Source organism: Electrophorus electricus, chromosome 7 (genome assembly GCF_013358815.1).
Source record: "Electrophorus electricus isolate fEleEle1 chromosome 7, fEleEle1.pri, whole genome shotgun sequence".
Taxonomy (NCBI): Eukaryota; Metazoa; Chordata; class Actinopteri; order Gymnotiformes; family Gymnotidae; genus Electrophorus; species Electrophorus electricus.
This window is the reverse complement of record NC_049541.1, coordinates 3,572,390-3,578,850: the sequence shown is the minus strand read 5'-3', so window position 1 is coordinate 3,578,850 and position 6,461 is coordinate 3,572,390. Positions and strand designations below refer to the sequence as shown.

Genomic DNA, 6,461 nt, shown 5'->3' with positions numbered 1-6,461 from the left:
ATCGCCATTCGCCGCAAGACTGACCAGGCACTGCGCACGTTTGTACACACATTGTCATGCATAATGCTCTCGTGATTGCCTCAGCAGTAGCCAAAAAGACAGGACAGAGATAAATAGCCATTCACGGCCACACACAGATGCTGAGTCAGTCGGCGCTGTATAAATGATACTGGCTTTATTCCCCAACGTAGCAACCTACTTCTGCAGTATTATACACATGTGTTACTAACAGACACTGCACAATGGGAACGGTGTGCTGAAGTCCTGAGAGGTGGGAGCTGTCCAGTGCTGAAATATGACATTCAGAGTGGATGGCTGGTTGGTTGCCTTTTAGACCTCAACTACTTACACTCTGACTGAAAGGAAGAACAAAGAACTCATAAAAGCACAAAATCACATTGGACATCACTAAAGCATTCTGATGGAATACACAATTCTTTTTAGCATATATATATATATATATATATAAATCTTAGTGTAGCATTAACTGTTCTTTAACTGCACAGGCTACGTGATTGTCATGTATCAAGAAAGTTCCTTTGTTTCACAACAGCAGCAGGACTCTCTCAGCACCCCCGAGAGACAGGGCACAGTGAAGCGAAATTCAAAAGTGCCCTCGAGAACGCGTTGTCTCACGAGGTTAAGCTTATTATTTCGATGAATTACATATTCACATGGCAACATCGTGTGTGACTCCCGGAGCAGGAAAGAGTGTAGCATTAGCAGCACAAGTAAACAGCACTGTGGAATGTAAAAATCTACCTGAGGGATGTCTCTATTCCCATACTAATCTGTCCAACGCTCTGAATCTTTCTGCGCGCGTGCGCACGCGCACACACACACACACACACACACACACACACACACACACACACACACACACACACACACACACACACACACACACACAAACATACATACACACAAACACACAGACTGTTGCGTGATGATTCCTCAGTCAGTCTAATCTAAAAACTTTCTGTATCAATTCTCAGGTGTACTCACCTTGCCAAGCTGCGGTATACCCATCGACTCACAACAAATTAACTTTCTCGGCCATTTAAAAAAGATTTGACAAATGTTGTGAAAAGTAATGGACAGTGAAGAGACCTACTCTGGGACTTTTGAAGCTAGCCGTGAAATTTGCCCTGAATGCTAACAGACCCCATAGCGTTTTCCCATTGCTCTCACACTACAGCAAATTCCTTAAAGCCCAGGATCCAAAAGAAATCTATGTTCATTAAATTACAGACAGATTACAGAGGTTTTACCACATCATCACAAAAGCCACTTCATCCATCTGAATTCTGTATATGCTCAGGGATCTTGACTTTGTAGAGAAAGGACCACCATTCAGTATATTAAGCTGCAATTACCAATCAAACCACATTCATACCTTAAGGGAAAAGCCAATAATAACTCCACATGGGTTCGACAAGCGAAACGGCAATCAGGCCTATGGAACAAACGAGGCCACAAGTATGCACTCAAGTACGTACTCAAGGTTTCAAATCATTCTGTATATAACTTATCTAAAGATGTCTCTGTGGAATATGCGTATAGTGCTTCTTACATTACAACTGTAACTTTAAATATTGTATTACTGCATTATACTACTGTAACCATAAATAATAGAGCAGTTCATGCTGAACCGAGGTCTAAATTCAGATAACATGCCAACTTCAAAGAGGAACTCTAAGAAAGCATGATCCTATGTTCCTTAGCTTATCTTAACCTGTCCTTCCTGTACAGTTAACAAGGAACTAAATGAACACAGTGTGGCTACTTCCTACTGATCCAATATTTGCAAAATTACTACAATCTGCAATCATTTAAATGCATTTTAATGATATTTACTGTTAAATAAAGCAAGATTCGTGCTGCTCCACTCCAGAAATGAACTGAATCAGCACGTGCTTGGCGGGGGCTGTAAATGTGCGATAAGGTTTGGCTTCAGGCGCCTTTTGTTCTGCTACATCCCAGACTCCATTGCAGTGTCTTAGTGGGATCTCTGTCTGTAATGTCACTCATAAGGTCAGTCTGGAGATAACCTCTCCCTCTGTCGCTCTGTCTCTCCTGTCTCTTCTTCACTCGCCCGTCGGGGGAGCAAGGCCGACGGTCCCTGATCTGATACGGTGCCCTCGTGTGCCTGGTAGAGGACCAGAGAGCCTCTGGTGAAGCTCTGCACATGTATATGCAATTAAATATGCATGCGTGCCACCAAAGAACCTTGAGCTGGCTGGCTGGCTGCTGTGCTGGCTATGCCGGCGTTGTGCGTGCGAGCGTGCGTGCGAGCGTGCGTGCGAGCGTGCGTGCGAGCGTGTGTGTGTTTGAAAAGGCTGTGCGAGGGACAGGGGAGGGTGAATGTCTGTTATACTTAGAAGCACAATGCTTTTGTGCAGTGTGTGCCTGTGTGTCTGTGTGTGTGTGTGTGTGTGTGTGTGTGTGTGTGTGTGTGTGCCTGTGTGTGTGTGGTGTTTCTCTTAAGCAAAGATAGTTTTCCTTTAACTTGTTCCTTTCTTGCCAGTACTCCTGGCTACCCATTACGCCTCATCCACCACCCCTACCGAGCGTCAGGGTGCTCAGTAGGTCTGACCTCATTTGTCCAGCCATCTTATACACCTAATGCTCAAATGCAACTGGCCATCAGTGCGTTTATGCAGCCAACCTCCTCCGCACAGTGCTGTGGGGACATGAAGTGCACAAAGGGGCCCCCACACCACCTCGCCTGCATTGTGCCGCCTGCACGCATTGTGAGCGCCACGCTGAGCCCGACGCGATGGACGTGTGGAAGGGGGCCACCCACCGAGGGGTCTCGCTCCTGCAAACTGCCGTCCTGGACACTTCTGGGGGGCTTTGTGATCGCGCCCGTGAAAGGCCGACTGCCGTTAAGTGGACCTTCTGGCTGCCGAATGGGGGGTTCTGACATGGTGGGGCGATGCATTGTGGGTAGGCTCTTGGGTCTGCAGAGAGAGACAAAGGCCGGGGACAGCTGCAGGGTGGAAAGGGGGTGTGTCGAGGGGCAGGAACAAAAAGATCCCCCACCCCCGATCGGGTTCAAGCACCGTGGTCACAGCAAGCGCCTGACCTTCACCTCTGACCCCTCTCTGTCAGCACGACCCGCTCAACCCAGCCCTGTGCAAGCCGATAAATGCTCTGTTCATTGACAGATTTAGCTAACATCTAGTGAAAGTGGCAGTGCCCGGCAGTGTGGGGATCTTGCCAACTCTAGCGCCCGCCCCCTTTCACTTTTCAGTGCGGATACTGGCTCTTAAACGCCATAAGCCCCTCCCCTCCTATATGCTTAACTCCTCCCCCACTGGGTAGCACTACTGAGATATAGCGTGTAAATTCAATATATTGATTGTCCGTTGTAATCTTGCATGCAGGCAATATCGTTAGATTAATTCTATGCTGAAAACGGAAAATTCGGTGCCGTTATCTCAAATTACATTGAAAAATGTTTGTTCAAATATACATCTTTGCCTAGTGGGTTAAGTGGCTACTAATTAAGGGTAGAACAGTGGTAACACTCCGCCCAGCTCCTCTGTCTGTCTCTCGGTTATGATGTTCAAACGTTAGGGTCACCAGTTTTGCCAGAGCGGTAGATCTGTTGATGCTTCACAGTCTTGGCAAGCCGGTGAGAATGTGTCGCGATGAATAATGCATGCTGCAGCTGCCGGAGAGGTTTTGATCTCGCTCAGCTTCGCAGCAGCTGCCACTGGGGGGTGGAGAGAGCTCCTAGCCTGGTGTCGGCGCTGACCACATCTGTCTGTCGAGTGTACTTACTGAGATTCGCCAGCCCAGAGATCTCCCTTTTGCCTTTCGCAGGCCACAAAGAAGGAAAGGAACAGAAAAGGACAGAACACGCGCGAGGACAAAATACACTGATGAAAGAGGGAAACCGCTCATCATTTAAGCTTCTCTTTCTCTCAAATGCGCCTTTGAAAATGTTAGTTATGCCACTAAAATGAATAAGTACGGGAGACAACTGGTTACGGCAAAAAAAAGAGGAACCGTTAAGTTTGTTAAACCACACACCCACGTTTCCATGGAGCGCAGCTTCCGACATTTAAGCTAGGGACACTTTCATTTAAGACGTTTCTTGCTGTTTACCACGCAGCAGCCAAGCCGTATTAACCGCATGCTGCTCGTTCGCTGATCTCTGAAACATGCGTGTTGATATAAACATTACACAAACAAGCAGAAAAGCCACTTAAGCAGGTGCATGAAGCGGAAGGGACGCAAGAAGTACTGAAAAACCGGACCATCACTGCAGGGGTGGAACGACCATGTGCGAGCTCCCGGGCGGCGGCGCGCAGTCGACACGCGCTTTTGAGCTCACGTTTTGGTTTTTTTCCCCCTGAAATTTACTCATGACACAATAAGCATTTGCGTTTCGTCACGAGCATGGATGGCCGCCCATAGTGCCAGAGTCGTTCATTTAGGACGGCGAGCGACGGGGTGGTCTGGCCGCACCGACAGACAAATCCTACGAATCAGGCTTGTGATTCGGGTGAGATTTGTCTGCTGTGAGGTTAAAACTGAAGAATGATTCCGACATACGGAATCGAATGGACATAGTCGCCACAACCTAATGTATTTTCGTTCCCCAAATTACTGTGCGAAATCATCCCATCTCAGAAATCACACACACACACACACACACACACACACACACACACACACACACACACACACACACACACACACACACACACACACAAGTCATTTGTTGAAGGAGAAGTTTCTCGTTACCTTGGTTTGCTGAGATATCGGTCCTCCAACTGCGAGTTTAGTCTCCCGGAATGTTGCGCTCGTAGGCAGGGGAGGGGGACACCGCCACACCAAACCGCAGGTGCACCGACGACTCGCCGAATGCGCGACAGACAGTTCGGCTTGAGCGGACGCTCAGCCTCCCCGCAACGAAATAACGGACCTCGCACAAATTCAAACCGTCAGACGCCGCTGAACCGAGTGCGACCCCAGACGTTCGCGGCAATGAGGACAAAGTAAAGTCTCGCGGAAAAAAAAGGCACGTCCCCACCAAGAGGGGAGGAGAGAAGAGAAGAGCACGGATGCACGCTCTCTCCCGGTAGCGGCGCCGCGGATACTGAGCAGATCTGAAACAAAGGGCGCCGACAAGCCGAAGACTGCCCCCCCCCACCTTCCCGGAGGGTCCCCAGGGGGGAGAATGGTACCCATGATCCGCAAACGCGTCCAGGCGCTAAATGAAACATTACAAAGTGTGTGTGTGTGTGTGTGTGTGTGTGTGTGTGTGTGTGTATACGATTAGAGAACTTGAATGAAAAAAATAAATAACATTTTTAATATATATATATATATATATATATATATATATATATATATATATATATATATATATATATATATATATATATATAATGTTATTTATTTAAGTTCTCTAATCGTACCCTCTCTTGTAAATACAGACAAAACAGTTACACTGAGAAAATCGGTCTGTGTGATTATCTATACGCATTTCAAAAGTTTCTTGGAGAAAATAATCATTCTAGACATATAAATTATTAATATTTTTAATTGCTTCAACAAAACTGTAACACTGTAAAATACTCCTGAAAAAAGACAAAGGCAGCTAACTGCTCACATGTATTTACACATATACTCAATGTGTAAATCGCTAGGTACAAAAGTCCAGCTAAGCGTCCTAAACTGTGAAACATAAGTAACCGTTATTCACAAGGTGAAAGATTCACTGACACAAAGTTCACCTGCCACATTTCAGAGCAGCTGGAATGTCATGTATGCTGGCAATTTGATACTACAGGTACAGCACGTGAACTGTGAGGGGTGAAGCCGTGTGGACTGCAGCACAGTTTGAGCTATACTGATCCTCTGTCTTCTTTTCTTGTATTTCTGTTTCAATTTACTGTAAAGGCGCATAGCATAAATAGAAACCTGTAAAGTAACAGTTAGGTTAAATGTGGTGTTTGTGATGCATGAATTTTGACAGTGATAATATTCTGTTGCCTAGAAATAAATTTTGACCTTGATGTGTATTGGAGGATTGTATCAGTGCCAAAGAGAAACCCACTTTCAAGGTAACCTGTAGCACTATTCTTCAGTATTTGAGCTGAATTGGTTTTAGCAATGACATCAGCTAAACACTGTTCGTGGGTTTTGGCTTTGTGAACCTGTACTGTGATGCAATGTCTTTGTGTTTGCAGGTCTAAGACTTTTAGCAATGCTTTAGAAAATGTGCTTAAGCCCTGGAGAAAAAAAAAATTATATTATTAAATGTTGTATAATATTAAATGTTATTATAATATTAAATGTTGACTGACCTGAGTTCTTTTATTATAACCATAGATTTTTAATCTTTGGTGAAGAACACATTAGCTATCTTTGTGCGTGTTTGCATTCTGTAATGTGATCATTTCTGTCTTGTTCTCTTTCTCATATGTCTGTCTGCTCCAAAG

General features: G+C 45.6%; 1 protein-coding gene across 1 annotated transcript in view; it reads right to left on the bottom strand.

Annotated features, from left to right (window-relative positions):
• The window catches only part of ncana (neurocan a), a 52,291-nt gene extending 47,153 nt beyond the window's left edge, over window positions 1–5,138 (bottom strand). Inside the window, exon 1 of the mRNA XM_027023797.2 lies at window positions 4,759–5,138. The gene's annotated coding sequence lies outside the window, so the exon portion shown is untranslated. The remainder of the gene's footprint in view (window positions 1–4,758) is intronic.
• Between the last annotated feature and the right edge of the window lie 1,323 nt (window positions 5,139–6,461).